Source organism: Ambystoma mexicanum, chromosome 4p, assembly GCF_040938575.1.
Source record: "Ambystoma mexicanum isolate Mex_15411 chromosome 4p, UKY_AmexF1_1, whole genome shotgun sequence".
In the NCBI taxonomy this organism is placed as follows: Eukaryota; Metazoa; Chordata; class Amphibia; order Caudata; family Ambystomatidae; genus Ambystoma; species Ambystoma mexicanum.
Genome location: NC_090927.1, coordinates 199567869 through 199582607, shown reverse-complemented (window position 1 = coordinate 199582607; position 14739 = coordinate 199567869).

The following is a 14739-nucleotide window of genomic DNA, read 5'->3' as shown; positions in this document are numbered from 1 at the left end:
ATTGAGTCATTTCAAATCTCACATCTTAACATTGCTAATGCCTCTCGAATATAGCCAGTCCGAGCACATTATTTGTACACTATGTTTTAACAACTACAGCATTGTGTTCTATACATATACATTTGCAGTAAGTGAGGTAGTAGTGAGGTTGGTGGAGCACAGGAAATGACTTGCCACCGTACAGGACGGTAGTGGCACATAAGTGGCTTGGACTTACACACATGGGGGGTGCATTCTCGCGTGTCCTTCTCATGAGCCCCAGTATGGTTGCATTTGTCTTTTCCTTGCACTCTAGCAGCATTAGTTCAGTTATGGCATGGGACCGTGGGGTGTAAGCTTTTCAATGAGGCATATAACAAATAACCCCCCGGGACACTTATTATTTGCACACAACTGCAGCGGTGGGGGTGCTTCATTGCTTATGCCATGTGAACATGTATTCTGCCATATCTGTACGTTTTACAAATTTTCTAATCAAAGGGGTTTGTGGAGAAAACGCACGTATTGCAGGTAGTTTTGGCATTAGTATTTGGGAACTTTTGCTTTTATTAAAGGACCATTTTTCAGTTCTCTTTCCACCCAGGCTCTGCTGGCCGGGTCATGCTGTCATGCTGGGAGCAGCGATACACTGCGGAAGGTGAAATGTTACAGATTTGGTATCTTACACTAGCTCATGTCCGTCTCGTTCGTGGGAACGGGCTCACAGCGGATCTGCCATGGAGCTGCGGCCACAGGGATAATTGAAACTCTCCAAAGGTGGGGGCCGCGCTACAGTGCGCCGAGCTCACACCATCTTTATTAGACAAAATGGTCTTCTGAGGCCTAGCTAAATTCAATACGTTTGGGCAATGTCTTCAGCAGGTGAGCCATCCACCACCTGGGCCCTGGTGGTAAGGAGGGGACACCCGATGAGTCATGGCCCTCACCTGGGGAGGGGATGTAGGCAAGGGGGGTCTTTTGGACCAATCCTCCCCTACAACAGTTCAGCGTTTTGTTTTCTTCCTGTGGTTCTTGTATTTTGTAGACGATCTGAGTGTCATCTGCATAGTTGTAGCATGTGAGACCGTGTTTTTTGATGAATGTTATTAGTGCCATCAGGTATATATTGAAGAGCAATGGGGAAAATGTGATCCTTGTGGTACTCCGCAGTTGGATTTCTCTCGTAGTAAATTTGAAAGACGATCCAGATGGCTTCAGTCCTGTTTGTTAGGAAGGATTTAATCCATAGCAGGGCTGTATCAGTGATTCCTAATTCTTCTAGTCTCCCAATGAGGATTTCATGGTTGACTGTGTCAAATGCTGCAGAGGTCCAGAAGGATTAGAGCTGTGCTTTTTCTGATTCTGCATTAGTCTTTAGATCATCCCAGATTGAGAGCAATGCCATTTCCGTTCCGCTCATAGGTCTGAAACCTACTTGTGCTTGGTCCAACAGTTTGTGCTCCTCTATGAATTCTTGTGTTATTCTGTAGACGTATGTCTCGAATAGATTAGCTCGGTAAGGGATGTTGGATATGGGTCTGTCAGTGGAGAGGTCTTCCACACGTCCCGTTGTGTCCTTGAGGAGGGGCTTGATGTATTCCGCTTTGAATGATTGCAGTATTTTCCCTGTTGAAAGTGATTGATTGAAAACATTTCTGTAGTATTCCATGGGCGTGCCTTGTGTGAGGATTGATTTATGTATGTCTGGGGGCATGGATCCATGGGGGAGCCTGCTTTGTTGCTGTTACTTACCAGCTTGACGAATGTCTCCACTGATATTTGTGGGAAGCTTCTGGTGATCCTCGGATGGCTGGGTGGGTCGCATGTTGTAGTCGATTGGTCGGCTTTGTATGATTTGTTGGATGGTGGAGATTTTGGCTTTGAAGTAGTCTGCAAGGCCATTGCATAGCTTCAGTGAAAGTATCGGAGCATTGTTGCAGCCAGGACGGTTTCTTATTTCGTGTATGATTTTAAACAATTCCTATTGTGTGTTGGTGGCTTTGGTGATTCTGTTGTGGTAGTATTTCTTTTTGGCCTTATGCATTTCCTTCTTGTATGAGTGGATTTGTCACTGGAGTTGTAATTTCTTCACTGGATAATTTTTTTTTTCTCCATTCTAATTCAAGTTTCCTATTTTTCCTTTTCATGGTGCAGAGTAGCGGGGTAAACCAGTTTGCTGTTGCTATTTTGCGTGATGGTGTGAAAGGTTTTTCCATATAGGGAGTAGTTCTGTTTTTATTTCGATGTCCGCTTCGTCCAGGGTCATTGTCAGTGGTTTGTTGATTTCGAAATTGTGCTGCTAGGTTGCCAGCTCCGACGGCTCTCCAGTTTCTTTTCATGAAAGTTGGCAGTTGGGTCTGTTTTTTTTGCCATTGTCGTGGGGAGTGTGATCATGAATGGAATGACGAGGTGGTCGCTCCAGAGGATCTGTAGTGGTGGTGTCGTGGCGATGAGGTTTTTGTTGACGACGATTTCGTCTAGCGTATGTCCCGTAATGTGGGTTGTTCCTTTGACTAGCTGATGTAGTTTCATTGTCTTCAGTTGTTTGGCTAGTGATTTCTGTGAGTTAGCGGATTCTTCGTCAAATCAGATGTTAAAGTCTGAGGATTACCAGGTGTTCCTGCTCGATTGCTAGGTTGGTGATGGCTTTAGAGAATACGTTGGCGAAGCTTGCATCGTATGTTGGTGGTCTGTATAGCAGGACGGATTTGAGGTTTGTTTTGGGATTTGCTGTTAGGTTAAGGATCATGGATTCACAGTTTTTGATGTTTAGTGGTACATCGGTTTTAATTTTGAGGTGCTCCTTGTATGCCATTATCAGTTCTCCTCCTGTTTTGTTTTTCCTGTTTACTTGGGAACACTTGAAGTTGTCAGGGATGCAGTTATACAATGTGGTTTTGTAGTTGTCGTCTAGCCATGTTTCAGTTATGAATAGGATGTCAATACCACCTTTGCATAGGAGGTTGAAAATCTCTGTGGCATGTTTGGACATTGATCTGCTGTTGATGAGGTTGCAGTGGATCTTTTTGACACGGTTAGAATTGTTTTTTAATCCTTTCGTTGCCTTGCAGTTGTTCGGTTTTTCTCCTTTGTTAAGGTCACAATATGGTTGGTGCTCCATGTATTCTGCTTCCTCGCAGAAACGATCTGTTAGGTTGATTGTCGGGTTGATGATAAATTCTTCTGCTTCTTCATCCTCTATTCTTTGCTGTGGTTGCTCCGGTGCTCTTGTATTTTTGTGATGTAAGGGGTGAGGGCGTTGGTTTCATTCCTACCCCTTCTTGCGTCATCTCTTCTCTTCCTGCCGGTTCCGGTCGGCTCTCGGCATGCCTGGACGTATTGGCATTGATGAGCTGTCGAGGCGGTGAGGTGGCTGCGCGATACAGTGTTAGATATAGGGATTTATTTCTTCTTGGGATATTGGTTTCATTTTCTGGGCTGTGTTCTGTATTTCTGACTGTTTCTGCTCGAGCCTGGTACGTATCCAGTTGGTTTGTTCTATTTTCCATTTCTATTTGGCGGCGTCCTGCTCTTTGACGGGGCATTTTAGCATATTTGGTGGAGCGATAGTTCAGACTTTGGTTACAGGAGCTGCAGCCCACCTGTAGGATTTCAACGGTGGTTGACCGGGTAGTGATTTATTTATTGTTCCGGACTTCTATCTTCCGACGGCCAAGTGTATACGCAGGGCATAGTCTAGTTAATAAGGGTTTTTTTAATGGGGGGCGCACCCATTGGACTAACTAGATCCTGAAATTAGACTGTGGGCTTGCGTTTGACTAGGGCAGAGTGAGGCTCTAAGCAATTGCCTTATGTGGCTAGCTGGGTGTTCCCAGAAAGTGGCGAGGTCATGGGGCCAGGCAAATGGCATGCACTGGGGAACACACCTAGATTTGAGGTGCCTGTCTACTGGGACAGCTGCTAGGTCTCACAATACAATAGGCAGGTATCAGAGGAAAACCTAGCTTGGTATTCCTGTCTAGTGGGAGAAGGCCTATTGTACAATAGGTCGATATGGGTGAGTCACACTCAGATTTGCTGTTCCTGTATAGTGGAAGAGGCCTAGGTTTCCCAATACAGTTTGGGTGTGGGAGAACACACCTAGATTTGGGAGTCCTGTATAATGTGAGAAGGCCTAGGTTTCACAATACAGTTTGGGTGCGGGAGAACACACCTAGATGTGGTAATTCTGTGTTGTGGGAGAGAGACCTGGGTTTAGCAATACAATAGGTTTCACAATGCAATAGGCAGATATGGGAGAGCACATCTAGATTTGAGAATTCTGTATAGTGGGAGAAAGGCCTAGGTTTCACAATACAATTTGGGTACGGGAGAACACACGTATATTTGAGAACCCTGTATAGTGGGAGAGGTTTCACAATACACTAATAGGTTTCACAACATAATAGGCAAATATGGGGGGACACGCCTAGATTTGAGAACCCTATATAGTTGGAGAGGTTTCACAATACAATAATAGGTTTCACAATATAATAGGAAAATATGGGGATGGGGAACACCTAGATTTGAGAACCCTGTATAGTGGCAGAGAGGCATAGGTTTCACAATACGATAGGTTTTCAAAACATTTTGTGTTCATAATGAATTTCCTAGTGAGTGTGATGTATGCGAGTGGTTGGTGTACTTCTTTCTCGGTGGTGGTGTATTGTGGGGGGAATGTGCTAAAGTGGTTATTAGTATCAGTGAAATTGTGCCAACCTTATCCATTGATGCTGGTTGACGGCAGTCTGTTCCTCGTTTGGCGCGTCTGGGCACTGCAGCTGGCCCGCTAATGCTGGTTTGCAGGTGGAATGATGCCTTTGCAACCACCTTGTTGATTGCGGTCACAGCAGGGAAGTGTTGGCTGTTGCTAGGGGAATGGCCTAGAGTTTGACATTGCACCTGGGAACTCTGGTGGGAGCACTGCTGGTCCTTTTCCTTGAGCTCAGTGCGGTGAGTGAGCCAGGTGACGGGGCACAGAGCACCCATTTGGTTATATATGTCACTGAGGTATGTAGGGGGTAGTTTAAGCTTGGTTTATGTTAGTGGGTGGCTGCTTCCCCTGCTGACACCTGCAGACACAGTCTGAAGCCGCCTCTGTAGGAGCCGCCCTTTGCCTTGTGGCCCTTAGCCACTGGGGCTGCACGGGAAGAGGGGCTGCTCTGGGAGGATGCATAAAGAGCATTGATTACCCAATCAGGAGAGGGCGCGGGTTCGGGTAGAGAACAAGGGCTGGATCAGGAAGCAGGACTGGGCAGGAGACTACACCACGCACAGAGCGCTCAGTGAATTTTGCACACACAAATACTGGCAAATATTTTCAGTAGGTCATCAGGCACTGGCTTACCTCAAGAAAACACAAGGAGAGTGTCTAAAACACAGTGAGCAAGGGGTCCATGTCTGGATTACCCTGGGTTACTTAGGGTGAAACTGCAAGTTTTACAAAGTCACAAAGAGAGGCACAGCTTCAGCTCACTGATGTGGCGCGACTAGGTCGAAACACGTGTCTGGGGTTGCTGTTGGTACTCTTGTTCAGAGGAGAATTGCCTAGCATTGCAGTGCGGGACTGCCCTTTTGGGTTGGACAAAGACTGATATGCGAAGGGATATTTTTCCTTTGTGAGCGGTACAGTGAACTAAAACGTGGTTGTAGACCCTCCCGAGTGAGCACCTTCCCATAAAACTGGTTATTTGGCCGTGTTCATCCTCGGTAGAGGTGCTCCCAAGACCTTTTTGTGCAAAAACCAGAAGGGATGACACATGTAAAACAGGGTCGATGTGTTAATTTCGCCGCAAAAATATTGCGATGCTAAATTATCGCCATATTTTTGCAGAGAAATTCACACATGGACCCTGCGGGGGACACCTCTGCAAACCCCGCATAATTTTATGTGCGGGGGACACCCCCGCAACCCCTGCTCCCACATAATATCCCCCCAAAAATATCACCTATGGCGAACCAAACAACCATATCTATGGCAATATTTTTGTTGGGGATATTATGTAGTGATACCATAAAACATGAGTATACTCCTATATTGGAATTCTGCCACATATTGGTGAGCCAGCATGTAAATGTACTGGCCCAGTCAGTGTGAAAATGCTTTCATACTAGCAGTGTCTTAGGGAGAATGTTCATTTCTGTGCTAATTTCCTTCAACCTTAGAAACCCCAGCGCTTTTGCTGGACTTAGGACTTTTTGATTTTAACTCTTGAGTGAGTGGGACCTTTTTCCACTTTCATGTGTTTCTTCCTGATTTGGATTTTATGTTTTCACGGTTTTGGGAGTCTGAAACTCCATAGGCATCCGCTTTTTGTATAGTGACACACAGCACCTTCAGTCGTTTGGGATTTCTCTTAAGGTTTAAAATACCTTTTCTTGGGGCGCTACTTTCCCAAGAATAATAAGGTGAAATTGATCTTACCTTTTCTCTTTGTAGGTCCAGCACACACCATCTTACTTGAAGTGCTTGGGAGGTTACTTAGTAGCCCCTTATCCTACTTTCTCATGTAACCTTTTCTGTTACCCTCACTACTTTAAATGGATGTGACAGGCGGTGGGATTGGCGTAGAGTGGTTACATTGACTATTTGTTGTACTTGTGCCCAACTAAACCAGCCACAAGGCTAAGCTCCACCAAAAAGATAAGTAACTTGTAACAAATGTCTAGTATGGATAACTATGGGTCAGCTCTTACTAACTTGGCTGTAGATCAATTGAAAAATGTATGTAAAGCAAAGGATCTGCCTTTGAAAGGAAGAAAAAGTGAACTTATTACAAGGTTGTTAAATCACCAAAGTATGAGAAGTAGGCCTGTAACACCTACTAACCAAAATGATATGGAAGAGAATGATGAGGATGCTAGTTTAGGGAAAGAGTCAGAGGAGGGAGAGGAATATCTACAATCTGAAAGCAAACATCAGGAGAAGAAACTCAGAGAAAGAAATGCAGCATGACATGGAAATGAAAAAGATGTCCCTTCATTCTGCTTCCCTTTCAGGGTCTTCTAGGACTACTAGTCCCAAGAGGCCTTCCCTGCCTAAAGAAGCTGTTAAGTATGTATGATCCTAAACGTGATGTGTGGATTGGCCGAGTAAGTTTGAATACACCTATAGTCTACAAGAAATAATTTGATTGCATGGCTCATGTCTAGGCTCCCCCAGAATGGTTGTGATGCTATTATGGATTTCAGTGCCAGTGACAAAAAGGACTAGGAGTTAGTTAAGCTGGCATTAATACCCAGATTTGGGAAGACTCCTTCACAGTACCTTAAGAGATTTAGGACCCTCAAAAAGACTGATGGTACCCCTTGGGCTACCTGGGTTTGTGAATGTTTGAAGAACTTAGATGGTTGGGTTAAGGATTGAGTGAAATCCTTTGAAGGAATGAGAAACCTTTTTTCTTTGAACTATTTTTGATGCCCGCTCTCCCGATCCGAGACAGCACTTAGCTGACTAAGGAAATTGATCTTAAGAAACTAGCACAAGCTGCTGACGTATGGGTAGTCAACAGGGCCACTCATAAGGATTATGTGGCTACTCACAAGAAGGAAGAGGGGAAGCAGCACAAGAAAGAGGGTAAAGAAGATTCTAATTCCAACCATTCTAAAGAGGGCCACAAACAAAAATAAGGGTAGCTCCCTTCGGAAACCTGGTAGGTCTGGTGAACCCTCTGGTGCCAAACCAGAGGGAGGTCAGCAGAAACCCCCATTCTCAAGAACATTTGGAAAATGTTTTGTATGTGGGTCTGTAGAACATGCGAAAGGGGATCCCAGATGTAAGGGTAAACCTTCAGGGACCCACACTGCCTCATTAGCCTTCTTCCCGGGGGCAGAAGCACAAATGGCTAGTGCACACTTTCACCTACTGGCTGAAGACCTCATTGGAGTTCAAGCCAGTGTATCTTTAGTGTCCCTGGGTCTGTGGGAAAAACAGAATGTGGATGTTTATAACACCATTCCAGATAATACCAAAAAGGTATTATAAGGACAGTGTTCTTGTAGATGGCCAGGAGACTCCTGCCATAAGAGACACTGGGGCAAGCATAACAGTGGTTGATGAAAGTTTCTTCAAACCAGAGGATGTAGCTAAGGCACCCAAAGGTTCCACTAAACTGGAGGCCCTATCCAAAGGTTCCTATTCTGCTAGCTCTCATCCAGTGCAATAACATGACTGTTAGGATCCCTGTTGGTGTACAGAATAAAGTGCCAGGGAGAGTCCTGTTGGGGAATGGCTTGAAGGCTCTTGGAATAGTGTCTAGTACCCCCAGCAAGAAGAAGCAGGAGCAAACAAGATTGGCCAGAGAGTCAACCTTAAGAGACTCTCAGTTTGAGGTTAAGGAGAAATCCAATACCCTCAGTCAACAGGAAGGCTACCCTTCAACTTCTAAGAGGAGAAAAGAGAACAAGGAGAAACCCAGGGTTTCTGGTAAGAAGAAAGCTCTGAAACCAAAACCTGTTCACAAAATCAGGACATCCCTTAGAGCACTGTCTCAGGTCACACCAGTGACCCCTTCCCCCAGCTGATGCTGAGTGGGAGGACCAACCAAGTTCAGTGGAAACGGCTACTGGTGACAGAGCTGGAGGAACACCTTCCCTGCATTGGAGATCTGGATCCTAGAGAACGTCCTGAGCTGCAGACTTTACTTGCAGAAAGTGGACCCTCTGGGGCAGACTTCAGCAGAGGGCAAATAGTGTCCCTCTCTAGAAGGTCTGCGTTAGCAGACAGCTTCCCATCTGCAAGGGCAAGAGCCAGGAAAGCATAGGCTTTACTGGGAGGATGGCCACCTCTACAGTGAACCTACTGAGTCTACCCTAGGGAACTACAGGAGATTGGTAGTGCCTCAGGAGGTGAGAAGTTCCTACAGTTGGCACATGAGATCGCTCTGGCTGGTCACTAGAGTTTCAAGAGGACCAAAGAGAGGCTATCTCTGTACTTCTACTGGCCGAAGATGGGTGCAGTTGTAGATGGGTTCTGTAGGAGCATCCACACTTGCCAGACATCTGGTAAGAGTGGGTCCAAGAATGTGGCACCTTTAGTGCCCTCCCTGCGATGGGAGTCCCTTTTGAGAGGGTGGGGATTGACAATGTTGGTCCCCTAGAACCTCCAACTTCCACATGCAACCGATTTATATTGGTTGTGGTAGACCATGCTACCAGGTACCTTCAGGCAATACCTACGAGAGCTGTTACTGCTCAGACAGTGGCTAAGGCCCTCCTTGGTATTTTCTTTACCAGGGTGGGTTTTCGTAAGGAAGTTATCTCTGACAGGGGATCAAACTTTATGTCCCACTGCATGCAAACCATGTGGAAGAACTGTGGAGTGACATACAAGTTCTCAACAGCCTACCATCCCCAAACCAATGGGTTGGTGGAGAGGTTTAACCGTACAATGAAGATAGTGATAGGTGCTTTAGAGGAAGCCCTTAGAAGAACGTGGGACCTTCTACTGCCATGCCTTCTCTTTGCTCATAGAGAAGTCCTTCAAGCTGGGGTTGGTTTTAGCCCCTTTGAGCTTCTCTATGGTCAATCAGTCAGAGGCCCTTTGGCCCTGATTAAGGAAGGGTTGGGGAATACTCCTTCCCTACACCCCGTGAGAGTTACTGACTATGGACCTGATGACAAAGGTTTCAGAAAACCTGAAAGCTTCTCAGGCTCTGGTCAAGCATTGGCACGGCCAGAAGGCCAAAATGGTGGGGTTCACTCCAGACCAGTTAGTATTGGTTATGGTTCATACAAGGCAGAGGGCCTTACAGGAAAAGTGGATTAGACCCGTCAAGGTTGTAGGCAAGCTTGGAAAGGTCAATTACTTAGTGGACTTGGGCAGCCCTAAGGAAGCCCCTAGGGTCTATCACACTAAACGTCGGAGGGCTTATGTTTCCAGACCAGCACTAGGAGCTTTGCTTTTAGCCTCTGATCAAGAGGAGGAGGAGGAGAGTGAGCCCCTCAGGGGAAAACCTTCAGATGAGAGACTGGAAGGAGTGAAACTCTTGTCAGATTTGACTCTGCAGCAACAGGAGGAGTGCAAGGCTCTGTTAAATTAGTTTGCCTCCCTGTTTTTCTCTGATACCAGGCTTGCCCCTTGGGGCCAGCATGATATTCTCACCGGTGACAGTCTCCCTGTTAAAAGCAGGGGCTACAGAATGTCAGATCTCATATAAAGGAGGAGGTCAAGAAGAGTTGAGATTCTGCGTGGACTATAGGGCTATTAATGCAGTCACCACGACTGATGCCCATCCTTTAACAAGGACAGATGAGCTGGTGGACAAACTTGGTTCAGCCAAGTTAATTGGCACATTTGACTTGACCTCCAGGTATTTGCAAATAGCACGGACAGACCATGCCAAGGAGATAACTGCATTCTCCACGCCAGGAGGCTTATACCAGTTTAAGGTTATGCCTTTTGGACTTAAGAATGCACCTGCAACATTCCAAAGGATGGTGAATCAAGTTCTGAATGGGTTAGAGGACTTCTGCATGGCATACTTGGATGACACTGCAGTGTTCAGCCCCACTTGGGAAGAACATCTTCGCCACCGAGGATATGTTTTTCAGGCTCTGGGACAGGCCCATCTGGCCATAAAGGCTAGTAAAGGTCAAATTGGTCAGCGTAAAGTGGTCTACCCTGGGCATGAGGTAGGAGGAGGTGGAATTGGGACATTGCCTAGCAAAGTACAAGGTGTACAAGACTGAGCCATCCCTACTACTCAGACCCAGGTGAGAGCCTTCCCAGGTCTCACTTGGTACTACAGGAATTTCATAGAGAACTATGGGATCCTAGCTTCTCCCTTAAATATTATCTCCTCACCCAAATTCCCCAAGAAGGTCAGGTGGAATGAGGAGTGCAATTAGGCCTTTGAAGGACTGAAAGAAGCCCTTTGCAAAGCTCCAGTTTTGAGAGCTTCCGATTATAAGCAATCCTTCATTGTACAGACAAATGCTTCCAATACAGGGATAGGTACAGTCTTGAGTCAACTGGATGAGAAAAGCAGGAAACACCCCATCTGCTTCATCAGCAGAAAGCTGAAGGGCCGAGAGACAAGGTGGGCAACTACAGAACGTAAATGTTTTGTCATTGTGTTCACACTGAAGAAGTTTAGGACATACTTGTATGGTTCTACTTTCATTATTCAGAGTGACGACCAAGCCTTGAGATGGTTAATGCAGATGAAGGGGGAAAATCCTACATTGTTGAGATGGTCAATCAGCCTCCAAGGGTTTGATTTCACTATAGAACCTAGGTCAGGGTGTAAATCACCAACATGCGGCTGGTCTCTCCAGAAAGTATGACTGACTGGAATAAGAGATTCATCCAGGATTGGATAAAATCCTTCTGTCCCCTAATCTGGTGGGGGGGAGTAACAAGTGTTAGGGAGAATTTTAATTTCTGTGCCAATTCCCTTCAAACTTAGAGATATCCAGCTCTTTTACTGCACTTAGGACGTTTTGATTTGAACTCTTGAGTGAATGGGACTTTTTTCCCCCCCGATTTGGATTTCATGTTTTCACTGTTTTTGGCATCTGGCAAACTCCATAGGCATCTGCTTTTTGTATAGTGACACACTGTACCTTCAGTGCAGGGTCACTGAGAAGTCATTTGGAATTCCCTTAAGGTTTAAATACCCTTTCTTGGCTGAACTACTGTTTCCAAGAATATTAAGGTGAAATTGATCTTACTTACCTTTTCTCTTTGTAAATCCAGCACACAACATCTTATCCTACTTTCTCATGTAACATTTTCTGTTACCCTCACTAGTTTAAATGGTTGGGGCAGTGGTTACATTTTTACTACCATTGTGCTTTTCTACCACAGGCAGAACCCTCAGCTGCAGTACAGAACCCATGGGTGTCCATTTAGTAAAATGGCCCCCGTCTCCTTTTTTCACCATTTTCTGTTTGGGAGGTCTTTTTTGGCTTTTACTCTGTGCGGTGAAACAGGTTTGAGCCCTTTGTGTGTTTTGCCTTTGGCAGCCTTCAGCCCTGAAGCCCACCCCTGGCTCCAGTGTGTCTGGAAGGGCAGGAAGTAAGGGAGGTTCCCGAAACTCCCCTGTCCTTTGTCGCTAGGAGTGCCTGAACAAAACTAGCCCCGATTGGCCGGCTGACTGTCCCGAAAGGACAGCCACCCTGCTGTGTGATTGACAGCCTAGACTGTGCATGAATGTGAAATTTGCTGAAAGGCAAGGGTTTTGGGACTAGAGGCAGAGTGGACCACTGGAAGAAACATCTGATGAAGAAACTGTGAAGAGAAGCCTGTGCAACCTCCTGGACCTTTAATTGCCCAGTGAAGCCCTGTTTTTTCACATCGACAGAGAAGCTCTGGACGGAACAACTTCTCACCTTGGGTTAGTGTGACCAACTAACCCCGAGACAAGCTCCACTTTGGTGCAATCCCTGACTTTCTGTGCCTCTCTGTTACTGCAGAAGCCCAATGCCAGGGGTCGAGTTTCCATAACCAAGTGCAACGTCTGCTGCGGAACAAATCCATCCAAAAGCTCCAGGAGCCTCCTAAGGACCGTCCCGAAGCAGGAAATCCCAATCCAGAGTCCCCTCACCAGAGTCCAGTACCGAGGGAGCAAGTAAAGTCAAACTAGAGATATTAATTCTGCATCAGTGCTGTTTACGAAGGCGCTGAAACCGCAAAGTGCCGCTGAAACCGCAAAGTGCCGCTGAAACCGCAAAGTGCCTGTAGCGGCTGAAGTCCTTCCCAAGTACTGCCGCAGGAGCCCTTCAGACGTGCTCCCTCTTGTCCCCATGACTGAGGCTCAGGAAACACAATCTGCATGGCTGTAGCAAAACGACATCCAGCTGGACTACTTTTCTTTTAACCAGAGGTACTGTTTTGGCTTGGGGGTACTTGCCTTCTTGCCTTAAATCATGCTGTCTCACTTAAGATTTGCACTTGCTTAATTTCAACTCCCTTAACAGCTTGTGTTCCTACTGTGAATTTCTGAACTATCTGACTTTTGTGAAATACTTTTCGTCCAAGAAGTACATCAGAACTATTGACTTTGCCCAAATTACTTTGGCTGTCCTGGCTCCCTAAAAGGCACCTTTCTGAATCCATTGACTTTGGCATTGCGTGTCCCTCATTGGTTGAAATTTGTTGAACACTTTCTGCTGGGAAATGCTTACCTAGATATTTCATTGGAGGATCATTGGCTGATCCAAATTGTCCTCACATTATAAATAAATGTTCTAACCTTTCTATTTTTCCTTAACCCTTCTTCTCAGAGACTAAAATGTATACTGGTGTTGAATAACAAGGATAGTATTGCATTAATATCTAAGTCACTTCAGGGTGGAGGAGAAAAGGTACTCGCATCGCCAAAGAGTATTCACCAGCTTTATTGATTTTGAAAAGTAATTCCAAAGTTTGCTTGACTGTTACAAACAATTGCCTTTTTAAGGAATGCTTTGCTAAAACTGATGTTAAATAAATAAATATTTATAACTGAAACCTTGAGTGTAAGTATTACTTGGTTACTTGTATTGACGGATTTCATTTGTACAGCTCACATTTACCCCTCTTGAGATGTGCCTGGCTGCTCAGTCACACTACCAACTTGTGTAGTACAGACCTATACCAAAAGGTGGGTTACCTAATACCAAGCAAATAAGTCTTGTGTAGTCTCACACAGTGCGACTACACCAATTCTTATACTGGCATATATTATGGTCGAAGGCATCATGAATATATGTTGGGGAATGCTCCTGTGCACTGTTGGTGACTTGCAGCAATTCCATTTTTGGATTGGAGTTACCCTACAAAACCAATTACAAACTAGCTTTTTACCCAGTTTTTCAGAGAAAGTGTGCTGTACAACGCACCGTTTAGACCCAATATTAAAAATGTTTTGGGGAGGAACCCCAACGAACACCTCAACCCCCATAACTTCCTCTCCTCCCTTCCCCTTGGTTGGCTCGGGCTCCCTTGCGACGCTCAGTTGCTCTGGCATATTTATGGGAAATATTTAAACCCCTCCAATTAAAAAAAAGAAAAAAAAAAAATCACCAGCAGCCACTGCCTGGCTGAAAGCCCATTGCATAAATCTTTGGTTACATTCATGAGAAAGGTTTGGGGGCGGGGTGGGTTTTTGTTTGCGTCTGTTATTCTACTTCGTAAAACATTGTATTGTAATTGTGCACCGGACCTGACCCTGCTTTAATGTAATTTATTAACTCGTGGAATTTTAGTAGAGCAATATAAAAAGCCCAGCAATGGTACAATGCATTGTTGTACTACTTTTGTTGGTTAAAGAAAAGTTAAAGCGAACCGACAAGATGCTGGAATAGCATCGAGACAAGTCAAAAGCCACGCTTAGGAGCAACGTCACATATAGGCATTTTCCCATACGTGCCCAAGTACATTAGATATGCAGTTAATGCACATGAAAAGTTGGTACCTCATTTGTCCAATTACTCTTTGCTGCATAGCCTAACCTGCTGGTTATGAGAGGGTGTCCCAGGTATGGAACATGAGGGGTGGTGGGGAGAGATTGTCATGTTTGGGAGTCGGCAAAAGCGGGGTGTCCTCGGGTGTGTCACCAAGGGCCAGCATGGCTAGTGTGGAATTCAAGCGTATGATTTTCTGCAAAGTTCGCATAGACATTGGGTCTAGGGAGTTGGCATGGGGCCGTGGTGCTCTATCATGGATACACACATGGCGTTTGTGGACACGCATGAGGCCAAGGCAGGAGAAAAGGGGCTTGATTTGATCGTCAGCACGTCTGAAGACGCTGCAGCAGTACCATGGCATTTCATCAT